The following is a 20,330-nucleotide window of genomic DNA, read 5'->3' as shown; positions in this document are numbered from 1 at the left end:
GAGTTCCCTGTGCTGCAGTGTAGGTCCTTATTGGTTATCTATTTTATATACAGCAGTGTGTAAACGGTCATCCCAATCTTCCAGTTTAGCTGGCCCCTCACTCGCCCCCCAACCACAAGGTTATTTCCACATCTGTGGCTATTGCAGTATCGTAAGTAAGCTCATTTGTCCCCTTTGCTTTAGAGCCCACGTGTGATATCTGTCTTTCTCTGTCTGACTTAGTTCACTCAGTGTGACAAAGAGCTCAGCAGGGAAAGGGGAGAAGCACCCTTTACAGTGGAGAAGCCTGACGTCCTGTCTCAGCCAGGTGGCCGGGCGCCAGCAGTGACAGGCTGTGTCGACGGTGCGCACCCCGAATGTGACGAGGAGAACGACACTTCACCTCCGCGGGCTTCTCCCCTCCCAACCCGCGGGCCCCGACTAACCGCGAGGAAAGCATCAGGCAAACCCAACTGAGGGGCATTCTATAAATACCTGGCCAGTGCTTCTCAAAACTGCCACGGTCATCAGGACAATGAAGTCTGAGAAACTATGGAGACGTGATGATTAAAGGTAGTGTCATGGCCTGGACAGAACAGTAGGACAGGAAAAGACATCAGGTGAAAACCCAAATAAAATACGGACTTTAGTTAATAAAAATGCATCAGATCAGATCAGATCAGTCGCTCAGTCGTGTCCTACTCCTTGCGACCCCATGAATTGCAGCACGCCAGGCCTCCCTGTCCATCACCAACTCCTGGACTTCACTCACACTCACGTCCATCGAGTCAGTGATGCCATCCAGCCATCTCATCCTCTGTCATCCCCTTCTCCTCCTGCCCCCAATCTCTCCCAGCATCAGAGTCTTTTCCAATGAGTCAACTCTTCACATAAGGTGGCCAAAGTACTGGAGTTTCCGCTTTAGCATCATTCCTTCCAAAGAAATCCCAGGGCTGATCTCCTTCAGAACGGACTGGTTGGATTTCCTTGCTGTCCAAGGGACTCTCAAGAGTCTTCTCCAACACCACAGTTCAAAAGCATCAATTCTTCGGCACTCAGCCTTCTTCACAGTCCAACTCTCACATCCATACATGACCACAGGAAAAACCATAGCCTTGACTAGACGAACCTTTGTTGGCAAAGTAATGTCTCTGCTTTTCAATATGCTATCTGGGTTGGTCATAACCTTCCTTCCAAGGAGTAAGCGTCTTTTAATTTCATGGCTACAGTCACCATCTGTAGTGATTTTGGAGCCCAGAAAAATAAAGTCTGACACTGTTTCCACTGTTTCCCCATCTATTTCCCATAAAGTGGTGGGACCCGATGCCATGATCTTCGTTTTCTGAATGTTGAGCTTTAAGCCAACTTTTTTACTCTCCTCTTTCACTTTCATCAAGAGGCTTTTGAGTTCCTCTTCAATTTCTGCCATAAGGGTGGTGTCATCTGCATATCTGAGGTTATTGATATTTCTCCCGGCAATCTTGATTCCAGCTTGTGTTTCTTCCAGTCCAGCGTTTCTCATGATGTACTCTGCATATAAGTTAAATAAACAGGGTGACAATAGACAGCCTTGATTAACTCCTTTTCCTATTTGGAACCAGTCTGTTGTTCCATGTCCAGTTCTAACTGTTGCTTCCTGACCTGCATACAAATTTCTCAAGAGGCAGATCAGGTGGTCTGGTATTCCCATTTCTTTCAGAATTTTCCACAGTTTATTGTGATCCACACAATCAACGGCTTTGGCATAGTCAATAAAGCAGAAATAGATGTTTTTCTGGAACTCTCTTGCTTTTTCGATGATCCAGCAGATGTTGCCAATTTGATCTCTGGTTCCTCTGCCTTTTCTAAAACCAGTTTGAACATCAGGAAGTTCAGGGCTCACATATTGCTGAAGCCTGGCTTGGAGAATTTTGAGCATTACTTTACTAGCGTGTGAGATGAGTACAATTGTGCGGTAGTTTGAGCATTCTTTGGCATTGCCTTTCTTTGGGATTGGAATGAAAACTGACCTTTTCCAGTCCTGTGGCCGCATCACTATTAATTAATTAGTTGTGACAAATGTACCATCGTAATATAGTAAGATACTGGATACAGGGTATATGGTAACTCTCTGTAATATTCTTGTGATTTTTCTGTTAATGCAAAACTATTGTAAAATTAAAAGTTTATTAAATGTTCTTTCCAAAAAGGCCTAGAACTTACCCAGTATATATAGGCATTCAACAAGTGGCAGATTTACTGTTTTTTAAATGATTTTTTTGTCATTTTGAAAAGTAAAGGAAATATTTTTTTGGTTTAATTTGAACTTCTTTGATTACTTATGAGGCTGGACTTTTTTTTTTTTTAGGTTTCTGTTTGCTTCTTACATTCATGCCCTATATCTTGTTCTATTGCTTCTTGGTTAGGTTGTGGATCAGGCTTCTCTAGGATGATCAAACTTCCCAGTTTATCAGTGACCGTCTTCATATATATCTGTCATCCCAGTTAATGATTATACAATCCACTTTCATTTAGAAAGATACAGCATATGGTCACCCTGCCATGTCCCGCTGCTGGCCTCCTGTATCCTGTGTCTCCCACAAAACTGGCCCACCCATCAAGCTGCTAATCCTTCCTCTGTCCCTGCCTGGTGCCCACAACATGCCCTGATGATGAAACAGGGCAAACTTTTTGTTGGCTAATAGTCTTCTGCTAAAAATACTCAAAGCATTCTGTTAGATAACTGCATTTTGTAAAAGATATGGTCTTCAGTATCAATTACAACCCAGTTCAGTATTGTGATGCTCAATTTTCCGTAGCTGGAAAGAGCACAGTGGTCTAAATATGTGAAGTCCCTTCCCCAAATCCTGTGTTCTGCAGGACATTTCCGGCTGCTCCCGTCCTGAGCTGGACTGCATCAAGGTCGCCCCCAGAGGCAGGCAGGAGGGTACAGAGCTGTATGCAGCATCTCACAGCCTCCTCGAGAAGACAGCCTTCTTTCGCTCCCTCCCTCCTCCTCCTTCCTTCCTTTTCTTATCGGTCTTTTACTTCTCCCTCTTCCTTCCTTTCTCCCTTCACCTCCTTCTGCCTTGATATGAAGGCTGCTTATGGTTCAATTTACCTCCTGACTTCATTTATTATGCAGATAAACTCATTGAAGAAAACTAAAAATAGATAGGCCAAAAGAAAAAAAAAATCCACACCCACAGAGAACAATTACTGACAGTTTTGTGTGTCTCTCTGTATCTGTTAGGGGAAGTGTATCCGGTTCTCACACATACTGGCTGTGTGACCCTGAACAAGCTGCTTAACCTTTACAAGTCTCAGTTTTCATATGTGTAAAATCGGGATAAATTTTATATATATATATATATATGGTCAAATTATACCATATATATATATACATATATGGTTAAAGTATACCATATCATTATTTATGTCAGGATTAAACAAGATAATATATGTAAATCACTTTTAGGACAGTGCCAAGAACAGAACAGATGTGCAATAAATGGTCAGCATTACTAAGAATATCTGTTTAATCAAACATGAGATCATACCAACATTCCAGATTTGGTACCTGGTGCTTTGTTCAATGAAATACAAAACTCTTTGTGATTAAATATAGATCTGTATTGTCACTTTTTATATTTATTTCTTTGTTTTGCATTTTTATTTCAAAATATAATGATGGAAAGCATATGTTAAGAAATAATTACTGAACATAATATATTACCGCTACTTTAGATCTCCCAGAGGATTAAAATCTTTCTCTGAGTTACCACCATTCTCACACATGAAAACAGGGCCACTAAAAAGTAACATCTGGACTAATGATGTGTCTGGTAGCCCCTTGCTCTCATAAACCCCAGATCCTCAAACCTAGATGTATCATCAGAGCCTGGGACTAAGCAAGAGGCTTAATAAGCTCCAAAAACAACCCAAGCTAAGTATAAATAGTATGGCTCAACAAAGTATGGATTTTAGGTAGCGTTTTCATCATTTTATTCGAGCAGTCTCCTCTTTGGGGACTTACTGTTCGATTGGGGGATTGTTGTTTGTCCTTGTTGTTTGTGTTGTTCAAGAACAAGGATTCAACTTGTATTGGATTTCATAATTGAAAAATAAGAAAAGAGAAAACAGTATAGAAAACATAATTTCTGTTTACTCTTAGAAAACAGAACCTTAGAAACAACTTTGGGAGTAGAATCACAACACAGAGAATGAGTACTGAGTTCTTCAGTATCTGACTAGATCGTCCCCATAGAAAAGAAATCTGGGGGCTCATCTGGGGGGACACACAGGCACGTGTCCTCTTTGAGGGCTCCAGCATAATAGCAGGAATATCACAGTCCCGCTGTGACATCTGATGTGTCTATATGTTCCTGAAATACATCTTCATAGAGCATTCTGTAAAAATCAAACACAATGCTTATGAGTCAATTAAAGGAGACTTGATATTATAGAAATCTTCCTGTCAGTTAGTAAGTCCATTCTATCTACTATAAGAAGTCCCTGACAGGGACTTCCCTGGCCGTCCAGGGGTTAAGACTCTGAGCTTCCAGTGCAGGGGGCACAAGTTCAATCCCTGGTCTGGGAACTAAGATCCCACATGCTGTGTGGCCCCCAAAAACAAGCAAACAAAATAAAACAAAAGCTCAGTAACTAAATATTTCCTGCACTATTAAAAAAGAAACATAACACAAAAATCCGTGATGAATAAAATATCAAAGTTTAAAAACAGAAGAAGTCTCTGACAGGGACAATTAGCACAGTCCCTGACATTTCAGGCAGTGATAAATAACCTGTTGAACTGACTTGGAGGTAAACTGCTGTAACATGAGGTATGGAACTCTGAATTTGGTTTAATGGTTATGTGGAGAACGTGTCTTCAAAGTGTCCTCCAGCTTAAAGCACACTTATTAAGGGCTTACCAAGCACAAGATGTTGTAACAGTTTTACTTGCCTGCCTCACTTTTCCCCTCCAACGCCTGCAAGGGAACTGTTAGCATGACTTGACTCTTACAGACACGGAAACTGCGGCCCAGAGAGCTCAGTCACCTACTAAGGGTGCACACACGGCTAACAGGCGGCAGAGCGAGGCTGACCCGGGCCGCTCCTGACCGCATCTCTCCCGCGTGGCGCGTCCTGGAGCCGTCTGTGACGCCAGGACCAAGTCCAGCCCCGCGGCAGACCCTCGAAAAGAATTGCTGCTAAGTCGCTTCAGTCGTGTCCGACTCTGTGCGACCCCATAGACAGCAGCCCACCAGGCTCCCCCATCCCTGGGATTCTCCAGGCAAGAACACTGGAGTGGGCTGCCATTTCCTTCTCCAATGCATGCAAGTGAAAAGTGAACGTGAAGTCACTCAGTCGTGTCCGACTCTTCGAGACCCCATGGACTGCAGCCTACCAGGCTCCTCCATCCATGGGATTTCCCAGGCAAGAGTACTGGAGTGGGGTGCCACTGCCTTCTCCGATGAAAAGAATTAACAGAACACAAATGAAGGTCATGTAGTATGTAAGCATTTTGCTCCATAAAGTGATTAGTAATTGAACTTATTCCGATTTTTGTACAGTTCACAGTTCTTTCAGAGAACTTTCTCTCAGTTCTTTCAGAATACTTTTTCTCGGGCGTCTGAGATAAGGAAGGACTGAGAGAGAAAACGCGGTAAAGTTTCTCCATTTAGCCCCTGAATGTGATAGCGTCTGAGGACAGGAGTCAATGTCAAAATAAAAATATAAAAACAAAGCATTTTTCATCATATTACAGTCTTTACATGCATTCTCATCATATCTTCACAAATCCTAGAAGTAAGTATTCCTGTCCTTCTACAGATCAGGAGATTGAGAACCTCGCAGGACAGATATTCAGCCGCTCAGCTGAGTTCACAGCCTGATTGCATCACGTCCTGTCTCTGCGACCTCTCGCGAAGCTGGCACTCTGCCCGTTACATTAGACTGCCCCTCGAGGTGCCGCTGGAGGCGCACAGGGCAGCCTCGGGCAGAGCCGTGGCGGGGGCAGGGCGCCCTCCGTGCCTCCCGCTGTCCCTTAACCCCACTCTTTACCCGCCCTTCAGTGCATCCATTTCTCCCAGGTTCCCAAGAGTCTCATCCTGTCCAGGTTCTGCCTAGCAGAGAGGAAAACGCTCTTGTCTGCTTGAGGATACTCTGCATCGTAAAATGAACCTCACACAGGCCAGGCACGATGCTAGGTGCAGGGAGACCAAGATAAATAGGAAGCTGACCACTGCAAAGAGCACACAGCTCAGCCAGGGGGAGGAGGGGAGCTGCTACCCTGGAAAATGGGTGGAACATGCTGTTTTTCTTTTTTAATAAATATAACAGCTGATAGATGTAATTTGCAAGTCATATAATTCACCCATTTAAAATAGTCCAATGGTTTTAACATATTCAGAGTCATGCAACCATCAACACAAGCGATTTCAGAACATTTTAAACGTCCCCCAAAGAAATCCTGCATACATTAGCCTCTCCATTTCCACCTATACCTCCTACACCAGCCCTAAGCAGCTACTAATCTACCTTCCGTGTTTATAGATTCGCCTATTCTGGAGATTTAATATAAGTGGAATTTTATAACATATGGTCTTTTGCAGCACAGTGTTTTCAAGACTCATTCATCTTGTAGTAAATATCAGTACTTCCTTCTAACTGTTAAATAACATTCCATTGTATAGATATACCGCATTTTGTTTTTCCAATCATCCGTTGGCCAACATTTGGGTGTTTCCACCATCTGACTACTATGAATAATTCTGCTATGAACATTCAAGTAAAAGCTTTTATGAGGACATATGTTTTAAATTCTATTGAGACTAAACCCAGTGGTGGAATTGCTGGGTTTACTCTTGTGAGGACGTGACAAGCTCTTTCTAAAGAAGCAGTACCATTCTCCGTCCCCACCAGCAATGGATGAGGGCTCCGAGTTCTCCATATTCTCAGCAGCACTTGTTATTGCCTGTCTTTTTTTTTCCCTAGGCATCTTAAAGAATGTGAAGTGCAATCTATTTCATTGTGGTTTTGACTTGCATTTCCCAATAACTAATGAAGTTCAGTTTTAGACACCTCGAATTTGAGATGCCTGTGAAACATGTAGAAAGCTTCTAAAAATCCAGCTTTAAATTTAATGGAAATTCTGAACTTAGGGCAGATGCTGCCAGTGTAGCACTCTGAAGGAAAGCACTTCCATTTGTGGAGTTTAGGCACTACAGCATCAAGTATAAATGATTTGGGACATGGGATTCTCCTAAGAATTACAAAATTACACCACACTCTATTCACTCTATTCACACTATTCACCCTACTCACTCTGTTCACATCCAAGACTAGCCTTGGCTAAACTATCATCAGGTCTTTCCCGTTTTGTGTTATGTCCAGCGACTTGCTGAATTAGACACCCTGCCTGTGGGTTTAATTCCTGACTTACACACTTCATGCTGCTTGACTCGGGGCACTTTACTCACCTTCTCTAAGTTTGTTTCCTCTGCTGTAAATGGGGAATAAGCATGTATATCCCCATCCTAAGGTTACTGTGAGGAATGTAAAAGAAATAGAAAAGGGCTTGGTACTCAATTCATGAAGGTTGAACAACCGACGGAATCAATTCATTAATTAATAGAAATAATTGATGGAAAAGGATCTAGCACAGTGTCCTGCTGAAGTGGTCGACAGTTACCATCCCTCCTCAATGTACGCCAGCCGGAAAGACTCAGTAAGTGGTCGCCAGTCACTATCCCTCCTCGATGCACGCAAGCCGGAAAGACTCAGTAAGTGGTCGCCAGTCACTATCCCTCCTCGATGCACGCAAGCCGGAAAGACTCAGTAAGTGGTCGCCAGTCACTATCCCTCCTCAATGCACGCAAGCCGGAAAGACTCAGTAAGTGGTCGCCAGTCACTATCCGTCCTCGATGTGTGCCAGCCGGAAAGACGAATGTACCACGAGGGCGAACAGTCCACTGCGGCCACCATCCTTTGGCCAGAACAGAATGTAAATGGCAGATGTCTTCACTTGTTCTGCCCCGTTGGCAGGCGGCTCCCGTGGGCCTGTGAGACAGCAAGAATTCACGTCCTCAGTCACTCATCTCTTTCAGCCGAGGAAACGCGATTTGTGAGCCGCCGTGCTCACCATCCTCTTCCATCAGGCCATTTATGGCCCTTACAATTCCCTTCTTGATGAGAATACATAAAATATTATTGGTCCTGTGTGCCTACTGTATAATACATGGAACTTACAATAGACATTCTTAAATATTGTTAAATGAAGGGCTGAGCAGGTGCACTAATGCGACAGCGTGTAGAAAAGACTCATTAACCCCACTGATGCCAGAACGGGCTACATTTCCTGATTTCTCCTTGCACAAAAATCATTGTAAAATGGTTCAAAGAGGGCAGGCAGAAAGGAAGTTCTGGCTTAAGAGTGCTGCCCTCAGGGTCAGAAGTCTGGGTTGATATTGTCTCTGGCTTTCACATTACCTTGAGCAAGTCACTATACTTCCCTGAACATTGGTTTCACCTATAACATGAGAGTTTGGACAGTATCGTGTCTAGGTTCTTTCCCAACTTTGGCATTCTTTGAATCCATAAAAATACTCCATGTAGAATTTATTTCCACCACTCGTTTTTCCCCTCAGTGAATTCTCTATTCATTTTATCTGCACTGTGTTTTCAGGCTGGGTTGGATGAAACATTAAACACAAATAATCTCAAGGCAGAACTGCATAAATTGCTTTTATTTGGCACAGATACCTCAATCAAGTGCAGAGGACTTGGGTCGTAGAGTGAACTGATGTGGATGACCAAGAATAAATGTTTTGGAGCTAGAAAGTGGGCCCAGTGGTATCACAATGGGTCCACTTCTGCTCAGCTGATGGGTCACCAGTATTTCCACATTCAAAACCACTTATGTTGCCGTTTCCACCTACTTCCTGTGCACTGGTCTCCACACGTTAGCTCTCCACCCTTTACTGCATTTCTGCCTGGTTCTCTTGCTTTCTTTCCCTTCAACTCCTTCTCCACTGATTGCTCCCAAGGGACATAACAGATTTCTTCCCTGACATCATATGCGCTCAAGTGCGTGGAGCATGACAGGAAAAAGAGAGGGATTGATTCAGAGAAGACAGGGAGGTGGAGAAGGGCTCTGGAGAGGACCCCAACTCTCTGCCAAGGACACGTGCTCCTGTCACAGGCTTCTGCCACAGGCAGACAGACAGAACAGATAGATCCTTTGGGCAACCCGCCAAAAACACACAGAATACTTCAATATTTTCAATATGTTATTTCAAATAATTTTTCTGATAAATAGTTATAGACACTGGGCACTAGCATATATTTATTTTTAACAAAGAAAAATGATTACTGACTGTCATACTTCCTACATAATAAGGTGGCAGTGTTCAAGGGAAGACCTACCAATGCAAGAAGCAATGTTAACAGTCAACCACAAAAAAAGTAATGTCTAGATTCTGCAACTCTCAGAGGGGAGTGCAATGTGCCACATGTAATAGGGTGTTCAGAGCACTTTTCTGTGTGTATGCAAGATAGAATCCTGCATTTCTATAGTGTCATAAACTCATCCTCATTTCATTGTTTCAATTCATTTTACAGTTCAAACTAAAAGGCATTTTAATAATTATAATGCATATTAGCCTGAACTCACATATATGACTTTTTTGCTGCCTTCAAGACTTCTTAGAGCAGAAGAAAGATATCTTCCTATTTTCACAACACTGTAAACCCAAAAGAAACCTAGAAGGGGAGTAGACCAAATTATAAAACCAAGAGAAGGAGAATTGGCACATAACCCCAAACTGTACTTAACTTATATAAAGAGACACTAATAGGTGAGTTTACCAAGAAAAATGAAAATATGTTTGGCATATTCCTATTCCAGATAATTTATGTTTCCAAAAAATATATAATTATATATTCATGCTAGTATATGAACCACCACCTGTCTTCAATAGGCTATTTTAGCTTTTTCTGGGGCAACCAATTTTGCATTAATGAGTTTCATCAAGTATTTAAGCAAACAGTTTCCCGACTATGGCTTCTGAATAATTCTCCCCATGGTGAATTTATTCCTAATTCTTCATTTCTTTCCTGTGATGAGATTAGATAGCATTTCCTTTGTCACATGGCTTCACAGAGCCCAGCAGTACCAGTAAACTAGAATGCCACATTGCTTTTCAGCTTAGCCACGTGACTTCCTCTACCCAGGAGAATGTTAGTGGGCGTGATGCAAACAAAGCCTTTAAGTTTGTTTGCACAATTTGGCTTGACTCTTGTGCTTCTGTCATCTGTCATGAGAAAATCATGTCCTGGTAGCCCCTAATTCCAGAATGAGAGATACACTGAAGAGTCCTAAACCCTGCCATCAGCCTGAAGCTGATATGAAGGAAATTAAAAAAAAAAAAAAATACGTCTTGTAAACCACTAAGATTTGGGAGTCGCTTGTCATACGGCTTTATCACAGCCAACGCTGATCGACACACTTACCAAGTGCCACAGTGACGCGGGCTAACAAAGCAACAACAACAACAACAACAAATATGACTTAACAACTACTCATTGTTACTAATAACAAGAAAATCAGCGGGACAGCTCTGACCTCAGCGGGGTTCAGCGAAACTCACTCACGCGTCTGTAGTCAGCTTCAAGCCAGATAGGAACATTTTCTGATCTTGGCTAGACTCCACAGCATAGCTGGGAACTTGGCTGAGCCAGATGGGCTTACTCAGCTCTGCCTCACAAGGTCTCACCCTCCAGCAGACAACGCTCGTGCTGAGTACACAGGTACCCTAAGGCCGAGGCTTTGAACTGCAGCTCGAGGCCGCTGTCACTTCTGCTGCATGCTACTGACCACAGCAGGTCACAGGGCCACCAGATTCAAAGGAGAGGAAGCCAGCTCCACCTCTTAAAGAAAGAGCTGCAGGCACAGTGCAGAGGGCGCAGATACAGGGAAGGCAGAACTTCGGAACGAGCCACATTAAAGGCTGGAGCTCATCCGGGAACTGTCTGTTCTTTTTATCAGGTGAAGCAAACACGCCGTGAATACAAACGCTGCACTCAGAGGCACTCAGTGTAGGGCACGGAGGAGGGCGGGGCACAGAAGCACTTAGCGGGGCTTCCCTGCTGGCCCCGGTGCCGAGAGCCTGCCTTGCGTGCAGGGGACACCAGTGTAATCCCTGCTCCAGGAAGACCCCACATGCCCCGGGCAACTGGGCCCGCAGGTCACAACTATGGAGCCCGGGTCCTGGAACCCACGCACCTCAACAGGAGACCCATCCGCAGTGAGAAGCCCACAGCAGCAACGGAGAGTAGCCCTGCTCTCCACAGCTAGAGAAAACTCCAGCAGCAACAAAGACCCGGTGCAGTCATAAATAAACACACATTTAAAAAAAAGAACACTGAGAGACCTTTGTGCCCAAAACATAGTCACGCTGCCAGCAGGGCACTGGGTGCCTTTGGCAAAGCCTCATTTAAACATTTAATAGTGTCCACCTTGGACTCCTTATTTATTTTGCGTCCCTTCAACATTCCCAAATTCTGTTTATTCTGTAGAATATTTTTCATTTAATAGGAATGCTTTAGTATTCATTTATATTCTTCTATTCCCACAAGTGTATGATCTAGATTGATTATAATGTGCTTTGTAAGTCTCTTATGTGCCCCTCCAATTGCGGTCCCCGTTTTGTGGAATTTACAGACTGTAGTGTCTTTGTGCTTTCCCATCCACCAAGACATGCTTAAAATTCTAAGCTCAGTTGGTTTTAGACTGAGAGACACGTGGCTTCTGCATTCAGTTTTCCTGTCTTTCCTCTCACTTTAGGGACCATTCATCTTGTAACATTTTGTATCATATAAATAAAAACCAAGAAAATGCAAATAAGGAAGCACCAAGCAAAGTACCGGTCATAGGGATTTGCCCGGTGGAGCATCTATCTTAGACCATCACCGTGGTTTTCTAGAACTTTACCCACATCTGGTTAAAGTACTCCTGCCTGGAAAATCCCATGAACTCAGGAGCCTTGTAGGCTACAGTCCATGGGGTCGCAAAGAGTCAGACACGACTGAGCGACGTCACTTCCACTTCACCCAAAGTCCAGTGGTATGTAGCACACTTACCTGTATAATCTTCTATTTTAATTAGTATACCTCACAAGGCACAGGAAAATATACTCAAGGCTTTAAACTGAGAAAAAAGAGCATCAAGAAATCTGACTAAAACTAGAGACTATTGTGTGCTTTCAGAGACGTCAGATCAAACACCATTTTGTAAAATTTGTAAGGATTAGAGGGAGCAGTGAAACGAGAATCTTTGTAACAAGATCGTTGAGCCATTAGAAAACCAAAAGGCACTTTCTAAAGCAGTCCTTTGATAAAGCCTCCTCTCTCGGGAAGGTCTGCAGTCAGTCATCTCTGAGCGGTCAGCAGTGGGATGCAGGGCTGGTCCTCCGAGGCAGCCTCTTACCCCGCACAGATTGGCCCTCAGGTCTACGGATCTAATGGCTCCCCGGATTCTTGGGAAAACGCTGCTTGACGGATTGGAAATGTGACTTTGCTGTGCATGAATGAACACATGCGTATCACCTTTTCCTTCCCAGTCTCATTGCTGAGCAGGCTCAGGGCAATAAATTCTGAGTAATTTTATGATGGAGAGGGTATGAGAGAAGACTCCATGAGTGGATGGAAGAATAAAAGAAGTAAGAGGAGAGGCATTCTTTTTATTTTTTTAGTTTTTGAATGCTTATATTTTGGATTACCACTTTGAGCAATAGGTAGCCTGTTACATCGTCATTTACATTCTCGAGCATCCATAAACCTGTTTTTATTTTTTTTAATTGGAGGGTAATTGCTTTACGATGTTGTGCTGGCTTCTCCCACGCATCAACACGTATCAGTCATAGGTGTACACAGGGCTCCTCCCTCTTGCCCTCCCTCCCACCCCTCTAGGTTGAAACAGCACAGGCTGAGCTTCCTGCGTCACAGGGCACGTTCCCACTAGCTATCCACTTTACATATGGTGACATATATGCTTCCAGCTCCTCTCCCAGGCTGTCCCTCCCTCGAGGAGAGGCACTCTCAATCACACTGCAGCCCAGATCTTCTCCCTCCCTGGACTGAGCTCCCATCACCTTTGTTCACTGACCTGCCCCCACCACAGGATTCTTAGAGGTTAGGAAACCAAACGCCTCTAGGGGACAGTAGGCAACATTTTCCAGTCCTCTTGCCTGGAAAATTCCATGGATGGAGGAGCCTGGTGGGTTGCAGTCCATGGGGTCGCGAAGAGTTGGACACGATTGAGCGCCTTCACTTGCCCTTTTCACTTTCATGCATTGGAGAAGGAAATGGCAACCCACTCCAGTGTTCTTGCCTGGAGAATCCCAGGGACGGGGGAGCCTGGTGGGCTGCCGTCTATGGGGTTGCACAGAGTCGGACACAACTGAAGCGACTTAGCAGCAGCAGTAGCAGGCAACATAAAGAAACAAAGGAGGTCAAAGGGGCCTGCTGGGCTCCTTGAAGGTCCATGCCCTATCTAAAAGAGAGAGTCATCTCTGACTCTTGCCATGTAGGAATGTGGAATCCCAAGACATCCAGTGATGAAGGGACACAAAAGAAAGGTATGATTAAGAGGTTTTGGGAAACTGGAGACTTTATGTGAAATCTTTCCATTTCAGAATGTTGAAAACAGCGGCAGGCCAAAGAAACTATATCTGCAGGCTGGATGCAGCAATTTGGATCCTCAATTTGCAATGTACATTTTAGAACGGTGCTTCTCAAAGTGTGGCCTACAGATCAGCACCTTTCCACACACTCTTTGCTCCAATCTGTGGCAAGATTCGAAGCCAACACTGAACGCTGTTGAGTTCAGCTGGCATCTTTCCCATGGGGAGATTGTTCCTTATAGAAGACACACAGCACTGATTTACATTCTGGCACAAGCTCCTGACCTCATTGTGGGTGAAATTTGGGGGAGCACTACTCCAGAAAGGATCATTCAGGGACCCTTCTCATGGTACCGACTCAGAGCACTGAGAACCAGTATCTTGGCTCCTTGAAGCCCAGTACTCTGTGAAGGATGGGGAAGGGAAAAGGAGAGAGAACTCCAATATGATCCAGAAAGTTGCTCACAGGAGGCCCTGGACTAACTCAGGGCGGTAGGACCTGCCTGGGATCCAGTGGTTCTGAGTGTTCAATATGGGCAGCCAGGGGTCAGCCACCCACAACAATTCCTCTTCTCCTTCTCCCAACCTACCCAACACCTGTACTCTCAGGCACCCGAGAGTTGGGTCTCATAGTTGGCCCAGATATATTGCATGTCATGGATGTTCTTTAGCAGAACTTATTCATTTGTTTATTGCTCATTTGCTCACCAGAACCACCCCATCCCCAGTCCCACCATAGATTACAAGCTCCAGAAGCACGGCTGTCTAGGGCATAGTTAATACTCAGCCAATATCAGATGAACGAATGGTGTTATAGCAAAGTTACATAAGACAGGAGCACACATCATGCTATTTAGACTGATAAAACATTTTTTTTTAAAGAATGTTTCCAGAAACTGACATGTACCTTTCTCAGGAACTGTTGAGTAAAGCCTGTTTGCATTTCGGTCAAACAGGTCAAAAAAGAAATTCAATGGTCATGGAATATGGTACAGGATATGCTTGAAAGCCAAGGTCTTTGTAAAAAAAGACTGAAGTTGGTAGATATGAGAATTCAGAATGAGGGTTCCCAGAAACTGAGCTATTAAGTTATTGATTGATATTCTTTTAAGAATAGATTCATTTGTCTGCGGAAGTTTAAGACTCAGCCCAAAGGTGGAAGACCAGGGAATGACCTCAAGTTCTGTGCAAGCCTATGTGTATGGCTGATGTTAGAGCAGAGAATGGAGCTATGACCATGAGTGCTGAATGACTGAGAGGCTGAAATCTCCTTGTTCACTAAAATTCCTGAAACCAATGCTGCTTATCAATCATACCACTTTTCTTACAGTCTCTTGGTCTCCCTTGTTCTCTCATAATTTCAGATCCATTATGTTGGAGTTTTGTGGCCTCTTCTAATATTAAGAAACTCATTATTTTTCCAATCTCCTTAACCTATTTCCTCCTATTCTCAGTACTGGTAGAAGAAGAGGGTCACTCTAAATGCTTTTTGTAAGTCTTCATTCTATGCTCATCATTCAAAAGGTTCTTCTTTTGAAACATATCAATTATTAATATCATCCTTCCCAAAACTTCATCACCATCTTCTACTAGAATCTTCCTCCAACTGCCTCAAAGGGTTCGATGCTTGGCTCAGAATTTTCTAGTTTGCCCTACTCCTGCCAGTAGCCGTATTAATTTCAGGGCTATAACAGTCATTATTATGTTAATCATTATGATGCCTTCTTGCCTTCTATTTATTGAGTGCCTACCATGCGTTCGTCACTATGTTTTTTTCTTTCTTTTTAAAAATTATTTCATGTTGTTCCTGGCCCAGCTGGGTCTTCACTCTGCTGCACCCGGGCTTTCTGTAGCTGCAGAGAGCAGGGACCACCCTTTGCAGTGGCACGTGGCCTTCTCTTTGCGGCAGCTTCACTCGTTGCAGAGCACAGGCTCTGGGTGCACGCGTTTCAGTGGTGGCGGCTCGTAGGCTCTAGTGCGCAGGCTAGCTGCGGTGCACGGGTCTAGCTGCCCCACGGCTTGTGCAGTCTTCCCAGACCAGGAATCAAGCCCATATCCCTGGCATGGGCAGGCGGATTCTTAGCCTCTGAACTACCAGGGAAGTCCTACTACGTGGTTTCTAATCTATCCTCCAGACACTAGGTCTAATCTCCAACAACCCTACAAGGTAGGTTTCATCCTCCATTTATACAAGAAGGGTGCATGATTCCGAGAAGTTACATACCTTGCCCAAAGTCACAATTTAATTAGCAACAGAACCAGAAGGTAAACATAAATATTATTTCTGCCAAAGCTCAAGCTCCTTCCAAGCTTCCCTAATAATAAATAACAAGGATGCTACCATTTTCTGAATGACCACTACATAACAGCCATTGGCTTTATACCAATTATTTCTAAATCACACAAAAACCTCCACAGTCTAAATCATTCCCACTTTAAGGACAGGAAAAGTGAGGCTCAGTAACATTACGTAACCTATTCCAAGTCACACTAATGGTCAAAGATTTAAATTCAGGTCACTCAAAGTGAAACATCTCAGTTGACTGCCTTGCTAAAACTCTACTCCAGTTTTCTGTCACTGCATATAAACCACCCAGATTTAATGGTTTAAACCAGTAATAATCACATATGTTCCTCTCAGATGTTCAAGTTGGGCAGGGCTTAGCAGGGAAAGCTCCTCTCTGCTCCATGTGACATCAGCTGGGGTAGTGCAACAAGGTTTGAAGATCTTCTTCCCAATGGTTCACCTTGAGGACTGCCCAGTTGGTGCTGGATTTTGGCTGGTTCTTCAGCCTGGGCTGAGGGTCACAAGCCTGGCTACCTCTCCATGTAGATCTCTCCACATGGCCTATGCTTCCTTAAAACACAGGAGCTGAGTTACAAAGACAAGCATCCCATGAGAGAGCTAGATAGAAGTTGTATACCTTTGATGACCTAGTCCCAGAAGCCACACAGCTTCATTTCATTGCATTTTATGTTAGAAGTCAATCACAAGTCTGGCTCATATTTAAGGGGAAGTGAATTAGACACATAAAAAGGAATATCAAATACTCTGTAGAAATGTTAAAACCTACCACACACACTTCTCCCACAATTTCTCACTGATTTCATCTCCACTCTGCTAACCTACCCATGAAAATAAGAACACTTCAACTTACTCAGTATCACTGAAGACAATGTCGAACACACGATTTTGCCTCTGATTCCCACCTTCTTTAACTGTTTTCTGCTCTCACCTCTCTCACTACCTTGCTCCTGAACTTGACCTTCTCCATCAAGCACTCTAATCCCTTTCTCCATATTTTCGAGTCCTTCATCTCTCAGTTTCAGTTCCATGGTCATGAATTTCACTGTTGCCTTTTCTAGCACCTTCACACTCTCTTCATTATCTATTCTCTCTTTATCACTTGTAGTCTGTCTTCCACACAATTCCTCTCAAATTATTTACTCAGAAATTACCAGTTACCTCCTAATCATTACCTATGCTCATTTCTCACTCTCATTCCTATGTAATTAGACACAGCTGCCTATTCTGACTTCCTTCAAATCCCTTCCTGGGATATGTTTGTTCACCTCTCGGTTCACTTTACCTTAAGACAGTAGCCTGAAACAAACCAACATGAAGGCTGGTCCTAAAAGCAGAACAGAGCTGAAGCAAGTGTTGAACGACAGCAGAGCAAAGCAGGTTGCCAAATACGCAGACCAAATAATTACAGTATTCTCACAAGGAGCAAGGGATTATGGTGAGAAACCTTGCAATGGCCAGCGTTTCTTGCCTGCACACAAGAACCTGCCCGAACCCCTGGGATTGGGATTCACAGGAAAAGCACTGTTGCTTAGGAAGAATGCACACGAGTTCTGAACTTTTTTTGGCCATGGAACTTTTAGAGCATATGATGAAAGCTCTAGACCCTCCCTTTAAAATAAAATGTTTTATTCCAAAAACACAAATGTTTGAATATGGGGGCTAAGTTGCGTCATATTAGACTTGTTGCATTTGAGGTGTCCACAGGATTCCAAAACAGAGTTTGCTAGAAGACAGTGGAACATACAGCTATGATGCTCAGAAGAGAAATTTAGAATCAACTAGAGGCTGGGGAGGCAATAGTTATAGGATGGTGAATACCACTAGATGGACCTTAGAGCCTCAGCAGTGTAAGTATAGTCGATTTCCATGTATGTTAAGGGTAGATTCTTGAGAAACCCTGGAAAGTCACGGAGAAAGTAAAGTACATAAACAGACTGAAGAGGAGCAGCCAGTGAATTGGGAGGAAAACCTGCATGTAGATGTCAGAGAATTTCAAGAGGAAAAGGGTTTGTGACATTCAATAAATACTCATTAATCACTTTTGTATTACGGGTTGAGGATACAGCAGTTGAAAAAGTGAGCAAAATCGGCCGGAAGGCGTTGCCTCCCACGCCCGGGGCACCGCGAGCCTCTCCCTAGGCTGCAGGCTAACGGGTGCAATGCCGAAGCCTGGGCGGCCTGCGTGCGCGCGTGCGTCGGGCAGCGTGGAAGCGGCGCGCCGCCGTTGCCCCGCCCTCCCTCCGCGCGCTGGCGTCCGGGCATTTGAATTGCGCTTCCGCCGTCTTTCCAGCCCTCAGTCGGAGGAGCGCAGAGAGGCTTCTGCAAGTAACATGGCAATGGCTGCCCAAGGAGAACCCCAAGTTCAGCTCAAACTTGTACTGGTTGGTGATGGTGGTACTGGAAAAACTACATTCGTGAAGCGTCATCTGACTGGAGAATTTGAGAAGAAGTATGTAGCTACCTTGGGTGTTGAGGTCCATGCTCTTGTGTTCCATACCAACCGAGGACAGATTAAGTTCAATGTGTGGGATACAGCTGGTCAGGAGAAATTTGGTGGACTGAGAGACGGCTATTACATACAAGCTCAGTGTGCCTTTATAATGTTTATGTAACATCCAGAGTTACTTACAAGAAGGTACCTAACTGGCATAGAGATCTGGTACGAGTGTGTGAGAACATCCCGATTGTGTTGTGTGGCAACAAAGTGGATATTAAGGACAGAAAGGTTAAGGCAAAGTCAATTGCCTTCCACCAAAAGAAGAATCTTCAGTACTATGACATTTCTGCTAAAAGTAACTATAACTTTGAAAAGCCCTTCCTCTGGCTTGCTAGAAAACTGATTGGAGACCCTAACTTGGAGTTTGTCGCCACGCCTGCTCTGGCCCCGCCAGAGGTGGTCATGGACCCAGCCTCGCAGCACAGTCTGAGCACGATTTAGAGGTTGCTCAGACAACTGCTGTCCCGGATGAAGATGATGACCTGTGAGACAGTGAGGCGGGGGCCCAGCGTCAGAAGTCTAGTTTTGTAGGCAACTGTCCTGTGATGTCAGCGGTGCCGTTTTTGCCACTTTATTATATAGCTAAGCAGAACATGCGTTTACTCTTTGGATACTGAAGGAAACGGATGGGCTTTGGAGTGAATGTGGCCGTTTAAAAAAACTTCAGTTTTTGGACCTGCACATTTAGGTGTTTTGGAACACAGTTGTTTCCTCCTTGAGTTTCAAATATAAGACCGCTATAGTCACATAACAATATTGAGAGGTGCAATCTTGTTTGTTACTGTCATTCCCATTCCTTTTCATTTAGAATCAGAGTAAAGTTGTATTTCAAATATCTTAAAAAAAAAAAAAAGCAAAATCCGTGATCTATGGGGTGAAGAGACATTTAATTAGTCATTATGAGTGTGACAAGTTAAATCAAAAATTCTCTTTGGGAAGAGAAGTTTAGATCTAAGTTCACAACATGACTTCAGTTTACTGTTCTCTGCTCTCCTAGGCAGTCAGTCTGAGGCCATTTTATTGACTCAGGTACATGCTTTTTCAGTCCCTATGTGTTCAGCCTAATAACATTATACCACTTGTGCTTATGGGCTTCCTAGTGGCTCAGTCCCTTAGACTGCAAGGAGATCAAATCAATAAATCCTAAAGGAAAACAGTCCTGAATATTCATTGGAAGAGCTGAAGCTGAAACTCCAATACTTTGGCAACCTGATGCAAAGAAACTGACTCACTAGGAAAGACCCTGATGCTGGGAAAGATTGAAGGCAGGAGGAGAAAGGGATGAGAGAGAATGAGCTGGTTGGATGCCATCACCAATTCAATGGACATGAGTTTGAGCAAGCTCTGGGAGTTAGTGATGGACAGGGAAGCCTGGCGTGCTGCAGTCCATGGGGTCCCAAAGAGTCGGACACGACTGAGCGACTGAACTGAACTGAACTGAGTGGCTCACTGGTAAAGAATCCATCTACCAATGCATGAGACTCATGTTCAATCCTTGGGTTGGGAAGGTCCCCTGGAGAAGGAAATGGCAACCCACTCCAGTATGCTTGGCTGGAAAATCACATGGACAGAGGAGTCTGGTGGGCTATGTCCATGGAGTCACAAAAGAGTTGGACAGGACTTAGTAACTAAAGAACGACGACGACCTCCACTTAGATTTCACCCCTGTCGCAGCAGCATGTGCCCTGAGCAGCTGATTTCTGCTCTTCTGGGCTGTCCTCTGCTATGCTGTACTGGACAAGGGCTCAAAGCTGGTTTAAATCCAAGCGCCACCACTTAAAGAGCTACATGCACACTAATGCAGGCTAAGTTGCTTCGACTGAAGCAACAGTTGTCCGACTCTTTGCAATCCTATGGACCTTAGCCAGCCAGTCTCCTCTGC

General features: G+C 44.1%; 1 protein-coding gene, 1 long non-coding RNA gene and 1 pseudogene across 2 annotated transcripts in view; 2 read left to right on the top strand and 1 right to left on the bottom strand.

Annotated features, from left to right (window-relative positions):
• Positions 1–20,330, top strand: part of CDH20 (cadherin 20) — a 216,851-nt gene that overhangs the window by 100,964 nt on the left and 95,557 nt on the right. The gene's annotated exons all lie outside the window — the stretch shown is intronic.
• LOC123331270 lies at positions 6,938–10,811 on the bottom strand. The gene is made up of 2 exons (XR_006547827.2): positions 10,611–10,811; positions 6,938–8,022 (listed from the first exon to the last, which is right to left on the bottom strand). It is a non-coding gene; the product is annotated as an uncharacterized LOC123331270 (long non-coding RNA).
• Positions 15,558–19,261, top strand: LOC112581459 (annotated as a pseudogene).

This window comes from Bubalus bubalis, chromosome 22 (genome assembly GCF_019923935.1).
Source record: "Bubalus bubalis isolate 160015118507 breed Murrah chromosome 22, NDDB_SH_1, whole genome shotgun sequence".
In the NCBI taxonomy this organism is placed as follows: Eukaryota; Metazoa; Chordata; class Mammalia; order Artiodactyla; family Bovidae; genus Bubalus; species Bubalus bubalis.
Note: the sequence above shows the minus strand (reverse complement) of the source record. Positions and strands in the feature narration are given on the sequence as shown.